We start from the raw sequence: 19,956 nt of genomic DNA on the forward strand, positions 1-19,956 counted from the left end.
CAAAACATGTATATACATATGTGTATATATATATATATATATATATATATATATATATATATATATATATACACATATATATATATGTGTATATATATATATATATATATATATCTATATATATATATATATATATATGTTAAAAAAAAACAAGAGAGAACTCTGGGTAGTTCCCAAATTTAGGTGGAGAGCAGCTCCAGTAAAAAGCACTCTGCAACACCAGCGACACTCTATGGGCCTCATTCTGACTTTGTATCAAAAGACCGCCGCGGTAATTCTGAGTTTCCGGCTGGGCTGGCGGGCGACTGCCAGAAGGCTGCCCGCCAGCCCAGTGGGAAACCCCCTTCCATGAGGCTGCCAGCTCCGAATGGAGCCGGCGGAGTGGAAGGGGTGCGACGGGTGCAGTTGCACCCGTCGCGATTTTCAGTGTCTGCTTGGCAGACACTGAAAATCTTGTTGGGGCCCTGTTAGGGGCCCTGCATGGGCACTGCAGGGGCCCCCAGGGGCCCCACGACACCCGTTCCCGCCAGCCTGTTGGCGGTGCTTCCTCTGCCCTCTGCCCTGGCGGTGAGACACTGCCAGGGTCAGAATGAGGGCCTATATGTGCTCACCTCAAATGTCTGCTTATCTAGCAAAGTTTGTAAGCATAGGATCAGCACAGTACTATCCACGGCAAGTTAGATAGGGACAAAGGCCCTCATTACAACCCTGGCAGTTGGTGTTAAAGCGGCGCTAATACCGCCAACAGGCCGGTGGAAAAAAAAATGGAATCAGGACCGTGGTGGAAACCGCCAACATAGACAGCCACTTTAACACTCCGACCGCCATGGCGGTACAAACAAACCACGCGGCGGTAACCGCCAGCAGACAGGCGGAAGACAATGTACCGCCCACACTATTATGAGAGGCCAATCCGCCACCTTTTCCGGGGCGGAACCAACGTGAACAAAAACACGGCAGAAACAGGACTTGGAAGGGAAAACACTCACCTCTCCACAGCCCATGAGGAACCAGGACTTTATGGAGCCAGAACTTCAAATACTCCCTGGGATGGTATTCCTGCTCCTCTATCAGGAGCAACAAAGACGGCGGCGACGACCACGGTGAGTACTGCACATACAACACAGGGGGGGAAGGAAAAGAGAGTGACACACACACGCAACACGCAACCAACTCCATCCCCATCCTCACCCACAACAACATACACGCAAATACATGCTGCAACATAACATTTACACCCCCCACCCACTTTCAAGGACAAAAAGAAATGAGTTGAACGATTGTAATCATGAAAAAAAAGTAGTCTAAACTCGAAATGCAGTATTTACAATTATGTACACCAACTTCACAAGTCTGGATAGTGCACCAATAATTGTCCATGGACCACTGGGCCCAAAATGCATGGGTGAGGCCCACACTCGATACCAGACTTCAAACGGAGAGAACACTGCAGGGGCATCAGATCGAAATGAAACAGGCACCTCAGGGGGAAGTGAAGGGGGGGCACCTCAGCCAATGAGTGCACGATGCCACTGCTCCCTGAGGGGGCTCCATGCCCACTGCTTTATCCTGGGGAGTGCAAAGCCACAGTCTCTCAAGTCTCTCCAGTGGGTGGTTTGACCACTGCTGCATCCCGGGGAGTCCAAAGCCACAGTCTCTCAAGTCTCTCCAGTGGGTGGTTTGCCCTCTGCTGCATCCCGGGGAGTGCAAAGCCACAGTCTCTTAAGTCTCTCCAGTGGGTGGTTTGCCCACTGCTTAATCCTGGGGAGTGCAAAGCCACAGTCTCTCAAGTCTCTCCAGTGGGTGGTTTGCCCACTGCTGTATCCTGGGGAGTGCAAAGCCACAGTCACTCAGGTGGATACCTTTCTCCACTGGTTCTGGAGGGGGCTTTGTGCCCAGAGTGCTTCATCCTGCCAAGGACTGAGGTAGTGGATGCCTCTCTCCACTGGTTCTGGAGGGGGCTTTGTGCCCAGAGTGCTTCATCCTGCCAAGGACTGAGGTAGTGGATGCCTTTCTCCATTGGTTCTGGAGGGGGCTTTGTGCCTAGAGTGCTTCATCCTGCCAAGGACTGAGCTTTGTGTCCAGAGTGCTTCATCCTGCCAAGGACTGAGGTAGTGGATGCCTTTCTCTACTGGTTCTGGAGGGGGCTTTGTGCCTAGAGTGCTTCATCCTGCCAAGGACTGAGCTTTGTGTCCAGAGTGCTTCATCCTGCCAAGGACTGAGGTAGTGGATGCCTTTCTCTACTGGTTCTGGAGGGGGCTTTGTGCCCAGAGTGCTTCATCATGCCAAGGACTGAGGTAGTGGATGCCTTTCTCCACTGGTTCTGGAGGGGGCTTTGAGCCCAGAGTGCTTCATCCTGCCAAGGACTGAGGTAGTGGATGCCTTTCTCCACTGAAGGTGTTGCTTCATGGAAGCTACCCAGGCTCCTGGAACTGACCACCAAGCTCGGTCGACTGACCACTGGGGATGGCAGCCATGTCTGCGGTGGTGCCACTGGCTCAGGATGTCGCAGGTCCGCTGGCGGTGCTTGCGGCGGTGTCAGTAGCGGCGGTGCTAACGGCGGCCTCTGTGGCATCGGTGCTGGCGGCGTACTCTGTAGCATCTGTGCTGGCGGCGGACTCTGTGGCATCTGTGCTGGCGGCGGACTCTGTGGCAGCGGTGCTTGCGGTGGCCTCTGTGGCATCGGTGCTGGCGGCAGACTCTGTGGTGGTGGTGCTGGTGGCGGACTCTGTGGCGGCAGTGCTGGTGGCGGGCTCTGTGGTGGCAGTGCTGGTGGCGGGTTCTGTGGCGGCGGTGCTGGTGGCGGGTTCTGTGGCGGCGGTGCAGGTGGCAGGCTCAGTGACTGCGGTGCTGGTGGCGGGCTCAGTGACTGCGGTGCTGGTGGCGGGCTCAGTGACTGCGGTGCTGGTGGCGGTGAATGTGATGGTGCAGGTGGCAGTGCAGGTGGCGGTCTTCTCCGCTGTACCGGTTGGCGTCGACGTGGACAGAAGGTGTGACACTGGTCCCATAGTCGGTGCCACCATGCCCTCTCCTGACCTGCCCTTGATTTTCTGGCTCTTCCCCACCTTGGATGGTGGCGCAGCTGCCTTGCCACTATCCCCGTTTGTTTTCCCTGAGACCTTGATGGCAGGTGTTTTCGCCTTCTCCCTCTGGGTTGTGGGCAACTTTTTACTTTCGCAGGTGGAGGAATGTCCTTGCCCTTGCTCCGTGGCACACTGGCTGCCCTGATGCTTGGCGCACTCCAAAAGCCCGCTGTTGCTGGGACCACTGTGCCCGGTGATGTGGTGGCTGAGGTGCTGGGATGGGATGGAAAGCCTGGCCCTAGGGGATGGACGGGGGGGAGGTGTAGGGAAGAGGTCAATGTTAGCCAGGAATTTTTTTTTACACACACTGGGACGGGTAGATGGAGTGGGTTTGGGAGTGAAGGAAGAGGTAGTGGTTGTAGTAGGTGTATGATTGCTGAATTTGGGTGACGGTGCATGGGCTGGAGGCTGTTGTGAGGTGTATGCTGTTGGGTGGGTGTGTGCCTGCGTTTGTGTACTTTGGGAGGAGGGCTCACAGATACACTAGTAGAGGACACAGGGGATGTGTGAATGTTAGTGGGGGTGGTGAGTGCACGTGAGCGGTGTGTGGTGATGGGAGTGCTGGTGATGGAGGTAGTGGCTAAAGATGTAGTGCATGCAGGTGTGAGTGGAGACGAGACAGGGAGGGAGAAGGACGATGTGGAGGAGGGGGACACAGTGGAGGCAGCGGATGTTGGTATGTCTGCATGGGAATGATGCTTGTGTGAGTGCCTGTGGGATGTGTGGTGCTTATGTTTGCCTGAGCCACCCTTGTGTGATGAGGCGTGTGCATGCTGGTCTGATGGTGTGCTTGGGATAGGCTGAGGTACCGGGGATTGGGTCTGGGTGGAGGCAGTTGGAGGGGGGAGGCTTGACACAGGGACAATGGCTGCCATCAGTGCTGAGGCCAGAGCCTGAGATGCTCTCTGTTGGGCTGCCTGGCCAGAATGAATGCCCTCCAGGTATATATTTGTTTGTTGCAAATGCCTCTCGACACCCTGGATGGCATTCAGAATAGTAGATTGCCCAACAGTGAGGGATCTCAGGAGGTCAATAGCCTCCTCACTGAGGGCAGCAGGGCTGACTGGGGCAGGGCCTGAGGTGCCTGGGGCGAAGGAGATGCCCACCCTCCTGGGTGAGCGGCCACGGGACACACAGTGAGGGGCTGCTGGGAGGGCAGTGCTGGTGGGGGGGTGGCGGCTGTACCTGTTGATGCATGGGGCACAGAGGGGCCCGCCACTGCAAGGGAGCTCCCATCAGAGGAGGAGTCGCTGTCGCTGATGTCACCTCCTGTCCCCGCCTTGGAGCTCCACTTGCCCTCTGTCCCAATGGTGGCTTCAGACTCCGTTGTGGCACCCTCCAGGGCCAAGTGGGATGCAGCTCCCTCCTGCTCCGGTGCCACTGCTCCTCCGCCTGATGATGCTATTGCACACAAGAACAGGGAGACCACAAAAAGGGTGGGGGAAAGACAGAAGAAATACATGTTCAGTGCATGCAATACCACTACCGTTGGTGGACACTACAGACACAGCAGCCCTCTGCACTACGCCATGCACTCAGAGGAGCCTGACTAGGTGTAGATGGCTCTTACCACTGGTGGGGTTGGGGTGCCACATAGCCTTCCTCACAAAGGGTCCTTGCTTACAAAGCTCGCCCTGGCCTAAGGTAACCCATTGCCCACCTCCTCCACCCAGACACCTTGTAATGCGCGCAGAGTCAGATGGATGTGACGGTACTCACCCCCTTGTGGCTGCTGTGATGCCCTCAAGCGCCCATCCAACTCCGGATATGCCACCGCTAGGATCCGGAACATCAGGGGGGTCATGATGTGACGGCCACCCCTCCCACATTGGGAGGCCATCCCCAGTTGGGCCTCCGCCGTCTTCTTGCTCCAGCGGCGAATGTCCTCCCATCTTTTTCCGGCAGTGGGTGCTCCGTCGGTGGTGGATCCCCAGGGACCGGACGTCCTTGGCGATGGCACGCCAACTATCCTTCTTCTGGTGGGCGCTGACCTACAGGAATAGTACAGAGGAAAAGGAAAAACTTTAACCGTCCGGACCGTCATTGGCCCACGTTCCCACCCTTGACCTGACACACATACACTCACCGTCCGCACATGTAAGCCTCAGTCCCCCCCCATGTATCTTCCATCCACACCACTCCAAACAGGCATTGCCCATGCAGCATGCTCACAGTGTACTCACCTGTTTGTCTGGAGGACCGTAGAGTAGCGTGTACTGGGGGAGGACCCCATCCACTATCTTCTCCAACTCCTCCGAAGTGAAGGCAGGGGCCCTTTCCCCAGACACATGAGCCATCGTCGCTTCCAGACACAGGTCACAAAAGCACTTGCAGTGTAGGTCCTCTCCTGTCGAAGGTCAGGTATCAAGTGAGTGAACAGACACAAAATGGCGGCCACGTCCGTGGCCGTGCATACCGTCACTGCCGGCGTACATCGTCATTGGCTCCTGGGACCCATAGGGTCCAATGTTAACCAATGCAGGATTGTGCTGCGGTCTTCGACCGCCTACCGCGACGGTGTAGAACGCCAGCGCAGTTACCTCAGAACCCCTTGTCCCACCTTACAGGTCAGGCAGCCACCATTTCAGGGGGCCACATGGCATTAATATTAACTGCGTCACACCTATCTAGGCCTTGCATACACACAGTTACAGTCCCATTGCGGATTTACAAATGTTTGAAAATGACATTTAGTAATACCTCAGTGTTGGCTGACTCTCTGCTCACTGTTCTCCTCCATAGGGCACGTCCGCTAGGGCAGGTGGCGAGATGGCGGCATCCTCCAGTGTACAGACTGCTGGTGGACCTGTCGACAATGGAAGAGAGACACATAATAGTCACCTACAGACTTGATTGTGCAACAATCCATGAACTGTGTGCCTAGTTGGAGCCAGACCTGATGTCAGCAATCCGCCATCCCACAGGAATCCCCCCTCTAGTGCAGGTCCTGTTAGTACTCTATTTCCTGGCAAGTGGGTCTTTTCAAACAACAGTGGCCATTGCATCAGGGATGTCCCAGCCTATGTTCTCAAACGTGTTGTCCAGAGTGTTGTCTGCCCAGCTTAAACACATGCACAGCTACATTGTTTTCCCTCAGGTGGAGGATTTGCCTTCAGTGAAAGGTGACTTCTATGCCCTGGGACATATCCCCAACATCATAGGTGCCATTGATGGGACACATGTGGCCTTGGTACCCCACTGCAGGACTGAACAGGTGTACAGAAACCGGAAGAGCTACCATTCAATGAAAGTGCAGATGGTGTGTTTGGCCGACCAGTACATCTCCCATGTGAATGCCAAGTTTCCTGGCTCTGTGCATGACGCTTACATTCTAAGGAATGGCAGCATCCCTTAGGTGATGGGGCAACTCCAGAGGCACTGTGTGTGGCTAATAGGTGAGGACAAGGACCCTATACCCTGTGAATAGTTGTCTGGGGTTGTCCCTAAGGGTTAGTGTGTGTCTAACAGTTGTCCCTCGACATTTGCAGGTGACTGTGGTCACCCCAACCTGTCATGGCTACTGACCACAGTGAGAAATCCCAGGACAAGGGAAGTGGAACGCTACAATGAGGCACATGGGTGAACTAGGAGAGTGATCGAAAGGACCTTCGGCCTCCTGAAGGCCAGGTTCCGGTGCCTCCATATGACAGGTGGTTCTCTACTACTCACCAAAGAAGGTGTGCCAGATCATCGTGGCCTGCTGTATGCTGTACGACCTGGCTTTGTGACGACAGGTGCCTTTTCTGCAGGAGGATGGTCCAGAAGGAGGTCTTGTGGCAGCTGTGGAGCCTGTGGACAGTGAAGAAGAGGAGGCAGAAGAAGAGGATATTGACAACAGAAACAACGTTATCCAGCAATACTTCCAGTGAGACACAGGTAAGAAGATGTCACTGCCTCACACCTCTCATGCAATTGTTAAAACTATCATATGTCTGTCACTTTCACCCAGTGTATGGACCTTGACTTGTCACTTTGCCTTTCCATTTCACAGATGTGGGTCCCACTGTGTGACCTCTGCTATATTACCTCAAGGACTAGAGCTGTGTTACATCGGTATGTTAACAATACAATGGACATTGCTATATTCCATAGTTATTGCAAATACACATTTGTGAAAGCACAGACTTAGTCCAGCTTGTTTTGTGATTTAAGGGTGTTTATTTCAGTGCAAAATAGTGGAGGGGTTGTAAAATGGGCAGTGGTGATGGTGGAGGATTGTCCATGGCAGAGTCCAGTCTATTTGTTTCACAGGTGCATTGTCCAAAGGGGCATAGGAAGTGGAGCCAGGGCAGTTGATGGATGGACAGGGTGATGAAGTGGGACAGAAGGATGACATTCAGGGGGGTCTCATTTCCTGGCGGGGGTCTTGGCATTGTTCTCTATCTTTGTCCTGGATCTCAGGGACCGTTTGCAGGGTGATTCTCCATCTGCAGGGGGTGGGGTGCTGGTGTCGTGGTCCTGTGGCAGTGCCTCCTGTCCACTAACGCTGGCGGAGGTGGTGGGCTGTTCATCATCCAAGCTAGTGTCAGGGGCCCCTTTTTGTGCCACAGTGTCCCTCCTGGTGTTCACAAGGTCCTTCAGCACCCCTACAATGGTGACCAGGGTGGTGTTGATGGACTTAAGTTCCTCTCTGATCTCCAGATACTGTTCCTCCTGCAGCCGCTGGGGCTCCTGAAACTTGGCCAGTACCGTTGCCATCGTCTCCTGGGAATGATGGTACGCTCCCATGATGTTGGAGAGGGCCTCATGGAGAGTGGGTTCCTTGGGCCTGTCCTCCCCGTGTCGCACAGCAGTCCTCCCAGTTCCCCTGTTTTCCTGTGTCTCTGTCCCCTGAACCATGTGCCCACTGCCACTGCCCCCAGGTCCCTGATTTTCGTGGGTTGGTGGGTTTGCCTGGGTTCCCTGTAGTGGTGGAAACACTGCTGTTTGACATGTCCTGGGGACAGAGGGATGGGCCCGCTGGGTGGGTGCTGTGCTGGTGTTTCCTGAGGGGGAAGCTCTGTGGTGGCTTGTGCCAGTGTCAGGGGAACCGACTGTCCCGAGGTCCCAGATGGGCCGGGCTGGTCATCTTGATCCAGTTGGACAGAGCTGCTGTCATCACTGTGGGCCTTTTCTGTGGGGGGAGTGGACATGTCTGGAACCTCCTTTCTGGTGACGTTGGGTAGGGATCCAGCAGGGGTGTAAAGGCATGATTATTGCATCTGTGTGTGCAATGGGTGGATGAGCCTGTACTCCAGTGCTTGCATTCTTGTGTAGGAACTTGTGTGATAATTGGTTTGGGGTCTGTGTAGGTATCTGTGGTGGGCATGCATTTGTGATGGGTGTCCATGATTTGGTGTTGCATGCAGGGCTTGGTGTTGGGATGTGTGGGTTGTGATAGAGGGACATTTGTGAGGTGTTGGAGTGATGGGGGTGAGGGTGAGGGTGGGGTATGTGATAGCATGCAGGTATGGTGTGGGATGTAATAGTTAAGATTTGACTTACCAGAGTCCATTCCTCCAGCTACTCCTGCGAGGCCCTAAGGATACAGTATAGCCAAGACCTGCTCCTCCCATGTTGTTAGTTGTGAGGGAGGAGATGGGAGTCCGCCGCCAGTCCTCTGTACTGCAATCTGGTGTCTTGAGGCCACAGAACGCACCTTCCCCCATAGGTCGTTCCACCTCTTCCTGATGACATCCCTAGTTCTTGGATGCTGTTCCACAGCATTGACCCTGTCTACGATTCTGCGACATAGTTCCATCTTCTTAGCTATGGAGGTGTGCTGCACCTGTGATCTGAATAGCTGTGACTCTACCCGGACGATTTCCTCCACCATGACCCTGAGCTCCTCCTCAGAGAACCTGGGGTGTCTTTGCGGTGCCATGGTGTGGTGTGGGTGATGTGTGAGGTGGTGTGTGTTGTGATAAGTGAGGGGATGTGTTTGTGTATGTTGTCTGAGGTGTGTGGATGTTGTGTGAGTGATGGTGTTGTGTGCCTGTGAATGCTAGTGTTGTTTTTGGTGGTGTCTTTCTCTGGGCTTCTTTTTCAATTTTTGTCGTAGGGGTTTGTGGGTGATATGGGTGTGTGTTTTATATTGTATTGAGTTTGTGGGAGTGGTGTGTGTATGTGTATCAGGTGCTTGTATTTGGAATTGTCCAATGTGGTTGTGTTTTGTAAGTGTTTTTGTATTTTGAGCGCGGCGGTGTGTACTGCCAATGGAATACCGTGGTTGAATGACCGCCGCTTGGATTCGTGGGTTGTGATTGTGTGGGCGTATTCCTGTTGGCGTGACGGCGGAGGTTTTGTTATCGCCAGTTTATCACTGACCTTTGGTGTGAGGGACTTGTGTGGGTGTCTGGTTTCTGGCGGATTCCGGGCTGTGGGTCGTAATAGCTGTAGCGGTATTCTGCCGCCGCTGCAGTGTGTTGGCGGTCTTCTGCACGGCGGTAAGCGGGATTTACCACCAATGTTGTAATGAGGGCCAAAGTCTTTTGCCATTTTTACAGCAAAATCTTTAACATAGGATTGACACAGTGTCATCTTTGCCGAGCTGTAAAATGACAAAAGCTATTTACCACTCCAGGCACAGTATTACAGCTTTGGACTGGTCAAATACCATGGAATGAGTCAGGCAACCCCTGACACATGTTTCGCTCTCATTAGAGCTCTTCAGAGGGGTTTAGCTTTGTCCAGACACAAGGGAGCACCCAGTATAAGTCAAAACAAAGCCCTTTCAGGGTTAGAGTGATGCATAAATTGTGCAAAAAAAACCAAGAGAAAACTCTGGGTAGTTCCCAAATTTAGGTGGAGAGCAGCTCCAGTAAACAGCACTCTGCAACACCAGCGACACTCTAGATTTGCTCACCTCAAATTTTGCTTATCTAGCAAAGTTTTTAAGCACAGGATCAGCACAGTGCTATCCACGCCAAGCTAGATAGAGACAAAGGTGGTCATTACAACCCTGGCGGACGGTGTTAAAGCTGCGGTAATACCGCAAACAGGCCGGCGGACAAAAAATGGAATTACGATCCTGGCGGAAACCGACAACAAAGACAGCCACTTTAACACATCGCCCGCCAGGGCGGTACAGACAAACAGCGCGGCGGTCACCACCAACAGACAGGCGGAACACAATGTACCGCCCACACTATCACAACACACCAATCCGCCACCTTTTCCGGGGCGGATTCACCGTGGATAAAAACACGGCGGAAACAGCTTCTGCTATGAGAAAACGCTCACCTCAACACATCCCACGAGGACTCCATGGACCCGGAACTACAAATCTTACCTGCCCTGGCATTCCTGCTCATCTACGACCAACAGCGACGTAGGCGCAGAACATACCGGTGAGTACTGCACCTACGACACGGGGGAGGGGGAAGGCAAAAGTTACGGGGACACCCACCAAACACCCCCACCACACCAATGCAGTCACAAAAATCACAGTAACAACCCACAACCCCCCTGGAAGAATGCAATGACAAAGCGAATAGCGGCCAAACTTTGTATTGTGCCAATATACTACTCATTAAAAAATATACGGATATATATCAGGAAATCTGTCAAGAATAAATGTACCAAACAAGAAGTAGTGCAGATATGTACACAACACTGTCCGTGCACCAACAGTCCAAAAATGCATGGGCGACGCCTACAATAGATACCTGACTAAAATCCGAGAGAACACTGCCGGGGCATCAGATAGAAACACTACAGTCACCTCAGGGGGAAGGTAAGGGGGTGCACCTCAGCCACATGAATGCGAAGCCAGATCCACAACAGGGCTCCATGCCCATTGATGTATCCTGGGGAGTGCAAAGCCACAGTCTCTCAAGTCTCTACAGTGGGTGGCTTGCCCACTGTGCCATCCTGGGGAGTGCAAAGCCACAGTCTCTCAAGTCTCTACAGTGGGTGGGTTGCCCACTGCTTTATCCTGGGGAGTGCAAAGCCACAGTCTCTCAAGTCTCTACAGTGGGTGGATTGCCCACTGCCATATCCTGGGGAGTACAAAGCCACAGTCTCTCAGGTAGATGCAGGTCTCCACTGGTTCTGGAGGGGGACTGGTGCCCAGACTGGATGAGTCTCCCCGTGAAAGTACCTGTCCTGTCACTGTCCCAGCTGCACATGGGAGAACGATGCCTGATGTGCCGGACTATTCATACCCACACGGTCTTTGCCCTGTTCAGCGGTCTTCACCATGGCGGTCTTGGCCTTGTTCAGCGGTGATTTGCCATGGCTGCCTATGGACTGTTCAGCGGTGCTTTGCCATGGCTGCCTATGGACTGTTCAGCGGTGCTTTGCCATGGCGGTCTTTGCCCTGTTCAGCGGACTTCACCATGGCGGTCTTGGCCTTGTTCAGCGGTGCTTTGCCATGGCTGCCTATGGACTGTTCAGCGGTAGCCTAAGATGGCGGTTCAGATTCTGACATTGGTGTGTGGCATGACGATCTCCACACTGGACATTGGTGTGTGGCATGAAGTTCCATCATTGACCAGCGGAGCTTTGAGATTCTGGACCCTCCTGGGCTGTGACTCCGGTGGTTGCGGTGGTCTCCTGACCAGTAACGATACTTGAGCCCTTCTGGGCTATGACTCCAGCGGTTGCGGTGGTCTCTGGACCAGTAACGATACTTGAGCCCTCCTGGGCTATGACTCTGGCGGTGGTCTCTGGACCAGTGACGATACTTGAGCCCTCCTGGGCTATGACTCTGGCGGTGGTCGCTGGACCAGTGACGATACGTGAGCCCTCCTGGGCTATGACTCTGGCGGTGGTCTCTGGACCAGTGACGATACTTGAGCCCTCCTGGGCTATGACTCTGGCGGTGGTCTCCTGACCAGTAACGAGGGTGCTGGCGGTTGTGTCTGGACCGCCGGAAATGATGGCGCACTTCTCCGCCGTGACACTCACAACAGGTTGGGGAGACATCCTTCGGACCTTCCCCACCTTCTTTTGAGTTACAGATGACTCACCACTCGCCTTGGATCCCATTTCACTGTTTGTATCACCAGGAGTCTTGACACGGTCCCGTCGTCCAATCTCCAATTTCGGAGCCTTCACAGGGGGTGGGCTGGCAGTGCCTTGGCTCCAGGTCCTACTGCCTGCCCTGGTGGACGGGGCACTCCAAAAACCTGGAACACGCACCACTGGTACTGGAGGCATTTTGGCTGAGGCGCTACGACGGGACTGATGAATTGGAGGGGGGGGTGGGGGCAAAAAGGTCAATTTGACATAGGGACAGTTTCTGACGTACACTGGGATGGGTAGTTGGAGGGGCTCTGGGAGTGGAGGAAGAGGAGGTGGTTGTAGGAGGTGTCACTTTAGGTGTTTTGGGTGCAGGTGCAGGTACTGGAGGCTGTCGTGAGGTGGATGGATGTTGGGTGAGTGATTGCCGGTGTTTGTGTACTTTGGGAGGGGGCGTCACAGACACACTGTGAGAGGACACAGGGGATGTGTATATGGCAGTGGAGGTGGTGAGTGCAGGTGAGTGGCTTGGGGTGCTGGGTGTCCTGGTGCGAGTCCTAGTGCTTGTAGATGTGGTGCATGCAGGTGTGTGTGTAGACGAGACTGGGAGGGAGGAGGGGGACACAGTGGAAACAGTGGATGTTGCTGTGTCTGTATGGGTCTGATGCTTGTGTGAGTGCTTGTGGTGAGTGTGGTGCCTATGTTTGCTTGAGCTACTTTTGGGTGTTGACTTGTGTGCATGCTGGTCTGTAGGTGTGCTTGGGATGGGCTAGGGTACAGGGGATTGGGTCTGGGTGGAGGAAGTTGGAGGGGGGAGGCTGGACACAGGGACAATGGCTGCAATCAGTGCTGAGGCCAGAGATTGCAGGGTTCGCTGAAGGACAGCCTGACCAGAATGAATGCCTTCCAGGAATGCATTACTGTGTTTCAACTCTCGTTCTACACCCTGGATGGCATTCACAATGGTAGACTGCCCAACAGTGAGTGACCTGAGGAGGTTAATGGCCTCCTCACTGAGGGCAGCAGGGGTGACAGGGGCAGGCCCTGAGGTGCCTGGGGCGAAGGTGATGCCCACCCTCCTGGGTAAGCGGGCACGGGGCGAACGCTGAGGGGCTGCTGGGAGGGCGGTGCTGGTAGGGGAGGTGGTGGCTGTACCTGTAGAAGTGGGGCGCACAGATGGTGCCGCCACCACAGGGGAGCTCCCATCGGCGGACGAGTCCGTGTCGCTGTTTGGTGATCCTGTGGCCGACGTGAAGCTCCCCTCGCCCTCCGTCCCACTGGTGAAATCAGAGTCTGTGGTGTGGCCCTCCATGGCCATGTGGGATGCAGCTCCCTCGTGCTCCGGTGCCACTGTACCTCCGCCTGATGATGCTGATGTACAGAAGGACAGGGAGAGCAGAAAAAGGGTGGAGACAGAAGAAAGAGAGTTTTAGTGCATGGCATACAGCTACCGTTGGCGGACAAGAGAAACGCAGCAGCCCCCTGCATTACGCCGTGCTCCTGCCCTCTGCACATGCAATTCCTGTGAAATGGCCTACATGGCAATGGTAGACATCTGCCCACATGGATGGCAAAGGGGCAAGTATACATCAATTTGCCTATTTTTTGAGCTGGGGTAGAGTGCCACATGGCCTACATAACGGAGGGGCCTTGCCTACCTAACTCGCCCTGGCCTAGGGACACCCACAGCCCACCACCCCCACCCAGTCAGCTCCACAGCACGCAAAGTCCATTGCTTGAGGTTGAACTCACCCCCTTTTGTCTGCTGTGATGTCCTTAAGCACCCATCCAACTCCGGGTAGGCCACCGCCAGGATCCGGAACATCAGGGGGGTCATGGTGCGACAGTCACCCCTCCCACGTTGGGAGGCCATCCCCAGCTGAGCCTCCGCCGTCTTCTTGCTGCAGCGGCGATTGTCCTCCCATCTCTTCCGGCAGTGGGTGCCCCGTCTATGGTGGGCCACCAGGGTCTGGACCTCCTTGGCGATGGCACGCCAAATGTCCCTCTTCTGGTGGGCGCTGACCTACATGACATGCACAAGGAAAGAGGAACAGTCATTAACTACTGCACCGTCGTTGTAATTGGCCCCCTCCCAACTCTATCCTTGTGGCCCATTCATCCCCATGCATGACTGTTCTATATGCTCTGCCCCCTTCCCTCATCCACCCAGCCCTCTCCACCCAGGCCTAGCCCATACAACGTGCTCCCTGTGTACTAACCTGTTGGTCTGGAGGACCGTAGAGTAGCGTATACTGGGGGAGGACCCCATCCACAAGTTTCTCCAACTCCTGTGCAGTGAAGGCAGGGGCCCTTTCCCCAGATGCAGCAGCCATCGTCGCTTCCAGGCTGAGGTCACAGCAGCACTAGCAGTGTAGGTCCTCTCCTGTCGAAGGTCAGGTATCTAGTGATTGAACAGATAGAAAATGGTGGTGATGTCCGCGGCAGTGACGTCCGCGGCAGTGCGCATCATCACCGCCAGTGCACCTGTTCATTGGCTCCTGGGACCCATAGGGTCCAATGTTAACCAATGCAGCATTGTGCCGCGCTCTACGACTGCCTACTGCGACGGTGTGCAACGCCAGCGTAGTTACCCCACAATTCCATTGTCCCATTTTGGAGGTCAGGCAGCCGCCATTTCAGGGGCCCACATGGCTTCATTTACTACTGCGTCACACATACCGAGGCCAACACTCAAAACCTTTCCCGGATGGGTTAATTGTCTGGTGTAGTCTTGTGTATGACTGTGGTACATACCTGGAGGAATGCTGACAGTTTTTTCGCTGTTGTCCTTCTTAGGCACCGTCAGTTGGGACATATTGGAAGATGGCGGAATCCGCCGGTGTACCGACCGCTGGTGGACCTGTTGACAATGGAAGAGCGACATGTCATCGTGACCTACCGGTTTGACCGTGCCACAATCCGGGAACTATGTACCCAGTTGGAGCCTGACCTGATGTCACCAATCCGCCATCCGACTGGAATACCCCCTGACGTGCAGGTGCTGTCAGTGCTCCATTTCTTAGCAAGTGGGTCTTTTCAGACAACAGTGGCCATGGCATCAGGGATGTCCCAGCCTATGTTTTCCAACGTCTTGTCCAGAGTGTTGGCTGCCCTGCTGAAACACGTAAGGAGATACATCATTTTCCCTGAGGTGGCAGATTTGCCTACAGTGAAAGGTGACTTCTATGCCCTCGGACATATCCCCAACGTCATAGGTGCCATTGATGGGACCCATGTAGCTCTGGTCCCCCCCGCAGGAATGAACAGGTGTACAGGAACCGGAAGAGTTATCATTCCATGAATGTCCAGATGGTCTGTTTGGCAGACCAATACATCTCGCAGGTAAATGCAATGTTCCCTGGCTCAGTGCATGACGCCTACATCCTGCGGAATAGCAGCATCCCTGATATGATGGGTGATCTCCAGAGGCACCATGTATGGCTATTGGGGGACTCTGGTTACCCCAACCTGTCCTGGCTACTGACCCCAGTGAGGAATCCCAGGACCAGGGCAGAAGAACGCTACAATGAGGCCCATGGGCGGACTAGGAGGGTAATCGAGCGGACCTTCGGCCTCCTGAAGGCCAGGTTCAGGTGCATCCATATGACAGGTGGGTCCCTATTCTACTCACCGAAGAAGGTGTGCGACATCATCATCGCCTGCTCCATGCTCCATAACTTGGCATTGTGACGGCAGGTGCCTTTTCTGCAGGAGGATGATCCAGATGACGGTGTTGTTGCAGCGGGGGAGCCTGGGGAGCCTGCGGACAGTGATGAGGAGGAAGCTGATGAAGATGAAAACGACAACAGGGAGTCAGTCATACAGCAATATTTTCAATGAGACACAGGTGAGTACAATTTCATGTTTCACATTATATTACATTTCACACGTCTACCTCTATCCTGTACCTACATTTCACTCCCTATTTGTTAACTGAGTTGTCCCCTTCCATTTCAGTTTCACTAATGTGTTGACCTACGTGTCAACAGCTTGCACCCTTGAAAGGCTTGTGATGTGTGACATTGGTATGGTGACCTTCCAATGGCTAACCTTTTTTAACACTGTAATTGACAATACAAAGTTCACAATCATTGACTGACTCCAATATTATTGAGGTTTCAAGGATGTTTATTGAAGTGCATAAAAATGTAGGGGGGTTGTGAAATGGGGAGAGGTCATGGTGGAATAATGTCCATGGCAGAGTCCAGTCTATTAGTCTCACAGGTACATTGCACATCTGGCCATTGGAAGTGGAGCTGGGGCAGTTCCAATCTGGACAGGGTAACAAAGTGGGACAGTGGGGGGACAATCAAGGTAGTCTTATTTCCTGGCGGGGGTCTTGCCATCTTGCTCTGTCCTGTTCCTGGATCTCAATGCCCGCTCGCGTGGTGGTTGTCCGTCTGCAGGGGGTGGGGTGCTGGTGTGGTGGTCCTGTGGCGGGGCGTCCTGTCCACTAGCGCCGGCAGAGGTGGTGGGCAGTTCGTCGTCCTGGCTAGTGTCAGGGGCCCCTTGGAGTGCCACGGTGTCCCTCAAGGTTTTTTGAAAGTCTATCAGCACCCCTACGATTGTGCCCAGGGCGGAGCCTTTGGTTCTGAGCTCCTCCCTGAACCCCAAATACTGCTCCTCCTGCAGGCGCAGGGTCTCCTGCAACTTGTCCAGGACCGTTGCCATCGTCTCCTGGGAGTGGTGGTATGCTCCCATGATGGAGGATAGGGCCTCGTGGAGAGTGGATTCCCTTGGCCTGTCCGCTCCCTGTCGCACAGCAGCCCTCCCAGTTCCCCTGTGTTCCTGTGCCTCCGTCCCCTGGACCGTGTGCCCACTACCACTGCCCCCAGGTCCCTGTTGTTGTTGGAGTGGTGGGTTAGCCTGGGTGCTCTGTAGTGGTGGACACACCGCTGATTGACCTGTCCTGGGTAGGGAGGTATGGGTCCGCTGGGTGGGTGCTGTGCTGGTGTTCCCAGAGGGTGGCAGTTCGGTGTTGGGCTGTGGCTGGGCAAGGGGAACCGACTGTCCTGAGGCCCACGATGGTCCGGGCTGGTCATCAAGATCCAGTAGGGCAGAGCTGCTGTCGTCACTGTGGGCCTCTTCTGGGGGTGAATTGGTGTTGTCTGGACCCTCTGGTGTGGTGACGGTCCTTCGGGTTCCTGCAGGGGTATGAGAACATGATTATTGCATGTGTGTGAAACCATGGTGTGCAATGGATGGGTGTGCGTGAACCCCAGTGCAGGCATTCCTGTGTGGGGGCTTGTGTGGTGATGGTTGGGGGGTGTTGTGGGTCTGTGCAGTGGGCATGCTTTAGTGATGGGTGTCCATGCTTAGTTGTGTCATACAGGTCGTGGGGTTGGGATGGGTGGTTGGTGTTATGGGTAGATTAGTGAGGAGTTAGGGTGATAGGGGAGGGTGTGAGGGTGGGGGTGTGTGATAGCATGCAGGTAGGGTGGGGGATATGATAGTGAAGATTAGACTTACCAGTGTCCGTTCCTCCGACGACTCCTCTGAGGCCCTCAGGATGCAAGATGGGCAAGACTTGCTCCTCCCATGTTGTTAGTTGTGGGGAAGGAGGTGGGGGTCCGCCGCCAGTCCGCTGTACCGCAATGTGGTGCCTGGATACCGTTGAACGCACCTTCCCCTGTAGGTCGTTCCACCTCTTCCTGATGTCCTCCCTATTTCTTGGGTGCTGTCCCACAGCGTTGACCCTGTCGACTATTCTTTGCCATAACTCCATCTTCCTGGCTATGGATGTGTGCTGTACCTGTGCGCCAAATAGCTGTGGCTCTACCCTGATGATTTCCTCCACCATGACCCTGAGCTCCTCCTCGGAGAAGCAGGGGTGTCTTTGGCGTGACATGGGGTGGTGTGTGTGATGTGTGGGGTGGTGTATGTGTTGATGAGTGTGGTGAGTGTAGTGGTATGTGGTGTTTTGTGCGTTTATGTTGTGTGGGTGATGCCTCTGTGTGATGGTGTTTTCTATTCTGTGCTGTCTCTCTCTGGCCTTCGTCTCTAATTTGTGGTCGTAGGGGTTTGTGGGTGATGTGTGTGTGTGTTTTATATTGAATTGGATGTGTGGGAGTGGTGTTTGTATGTGTATCAGGTGTGTGTATTTTGAATTGTCCTATGTGGCGGTGTTTTGGAGAGGTGTGTGTATTTTGAGCGCGGCGGTGTGTACCGCCAATGGAATACCGCGGTCGAAAGACCGCCGCGTGGATTCGTGGGTCGTAATAGCATGGGCGTGTTTCTGTTGGCGTGGAGGTGGAGGATTTGTTTCCGCATATTTATCGCTGACCTTTGGTGTGGCGGACTTTTGTGGGTGTCTGAATTTCGGGCGGATTCCGTGATGTGTGTCATAATAGCTGTGGCGGTCTCCCGCCGCCGCCGCGGTGTATTGGCGGTCTTCTGCACGGCGGTAAGCAGCTTTTACCGCCAATGTTGTAATGACCCCCAAAGTCTTTGCTTAAAGATTTTGCTGTATAAATGGCACTAGATAAGCAGACATTTGAAGTGAGCAAATCTAGAGTGTAGCTGGCGTTGCAGAGTGCTTTTTACTGGAGCTGCTCTCCACCTAAATTTGGGAACTACCCAGAGTTCTCTCTTGTTTTGTTTGCATAATTTGTGCATCAGTCTAACCCCAAAAGGGCCTTGTTTTGACTCATACTGGGTGCACCTTTGTGTCTGGACAAAGCTAACCCCCTCTGAAGAGCTCTAATGAGAGCGAAACACGAGTCAGAGGTTGCTTTACTCATTCCAGGTTGGCTTGGACGGTATTTGACCAGTCCAAAGCTGTAATACTGTCCCTGGAGTGGTAAATGGCTTTTGTCATTTTACAGTTCAGCAAGGATGACACTGTGTCAATCCTATGCTTAAAGACTTTGCTGTACACATGGCAAAAGACTTTGGGCCATTTGTATGAACACATTTTCCCATAGACACAAAATTGGTAAAAACCTTTGATACATATGGCCCTTTGTCCCTATCTACACTCACATATACACCCTACAATACTTTGCATCACCAATAGCACAACGGATATTGACAACAAAACACACATACACTGAACCCAACATCACACAAGTCACACACAAAAATACACCACCCAAACACATACATACTCCAAACACCATCACAAGCCACACACACACAACCACACAACAGCACCCTCACCAATACACCCACAACACACACCATGGCACCCCCTAAGCACCCCCGCTTCACAGACAGGGAGCTAAGGACCATGGTGGACAAAATACTCAGGGTCGAGCCACAACTATTCGGGGCACAGGTGCAGCAGACACCCATGGCCATGAAGATGGAGCTATATCAGAGGATAGTCAACAAGGTCAACGCAGTGGGAAACCATCCACGCACAGGGGACAACATCCAGAAGAGATGGAACGACCTGTGCAGGAATGTTCAGTCAATGGCATCCAGGCACGACATTGCCGTACAGAAGACTGGTGGTGGCCCCCCGCCTACTCCCCCCGAATACACTGACTGGGAGGAGAAGGTCCTGGCTATCCTGCACCTGGAGGGCCTCACCGGACTCACTGGAGGACTGGTCTCGGGTGAGTCAACTACAATACCTTAACAGTCATCCCACCTACAATGCATGTATCACCCCATCCCTCTCACTACCACCAAGACCCCATCCCCTACCCAGTCCACCACACCCACATCCAAGTTCTCTGCATGCCCACAATCCCACAAACAGATCGCCATCCAGCCCCTTGTGCACAGTCAGCTACCTCTGCATGGAATCCCAGTGTCACTACAGCACCCACAATGCACTTCCACCCCCACATAAAATGCAACTAAATGTACACGAAGGGACCTTGCATGCCACAAGAGGGGAATATAACCATCATATAGTGCAGAGCAGTGCAGCAATTGCCGATAAAGTACCTGACACCCACCTGTCTATTCCCCCACACAAGTG

This window comes from Pleurodeles waltl, chromosome 5, assembly GCF_031143425.1.
Source record: "Pleurodeles waltl isolate 20211129_DDA chromosome 5, aPleWal1.hap1.20221129, whole genome shotgun sequence".
NCBI lineage: Eukaryota > Metazoa > Chordata > Amphibia > Caudata > Salamandridae > Pleurodeles > Pleurodeles waltl.